The following is an 898-nucleotide window of genomic DNA, read 5'->3' as shown; positions in this document are numbered from 1 at the left end:
CACTACATGGCACCTAACAACATAGCAACAATCTGCTCCTGTAAAGATTACAACCTAGAGCATCTGTCACACGGGGTCAATAAGAATCAAAGGTGGACTTGATGTCACATAACAAAAGCAACACCCTGTAATAAGCTCTTTATATGTGACAGGCATTATGCTAAATTATTTTCATGCTTAGTTCTTAAAATTCTCATGAAACCACTCCAAGGATACTATTTCTATCTCAGTTTTGCATGTTTGGGAATAAAACCCAGAAAAATAAGACACTCACCAAGACCTTACAGCAATGACCACAAAAACTGGGATGCAAATTGGGGTATCATTAAATCCAAATCTCAATTTCTATTCTCCATCCTCTCTTACTTTTTTCTTCTTCAGTTCTAGTAGAGTTTCTACTTCAGACATTGAAATATTTGCTCAGACAAATTAATGAGAAAAAATATTTGTGCTCTGTTTGAGTAAGAAAGATACCAGGAAATGGTCTTTGTGAGAGGCTCCCCTCAGTTTTGTAACTGGGGGCTCTGAACAACTGTAGGAAAGCAAATATTTATTTGCTCATTTTTTTTTCTATTTATAAGAGTCAGAGACTTCTAATAAGTAAGATATGAAGATAGCAAAATGTGTTTGGTGTTAAAGTTCTGAAACAAGGCAGAAAGGAAACGAGTAAAGCCAATCCTTGAGACATAGATGTGTGTACATTATTGCATTTGTCATACAGATTGGGAAACTGAGGATCAGAGAGGGGAATCCACCAGACCAAGTTGTCACAGATACAAAGCAGAACTAACACTCAAATAGAAGTAAATCCCAGGGACCATCAAGGGAGAAGAGCATGAGTGGAATGTGGAATCCTATCCAGAGAAGCAGCGACACCAGTGACAGAGTCAGAGATGAG

This window comes from Chrysochloris asiatica, unplaced genomic scaffold (genome assembly GCF_000296735.1).
Source record: "Chrysochloris asiatica unplaced genomic scaffold, ChrAsi1.0 scaffold00116, whole genome shotgun sequence".
Lineage (NCBI taxonomy): Eukaryota > Metazoa > Chordata > Mammalia > Afrosoricida > Chrysochloridae > Chrysochloris > Chrysochloris asiatica.
This window is presented reverse-complemented; position numbering follows the sequence as displayed.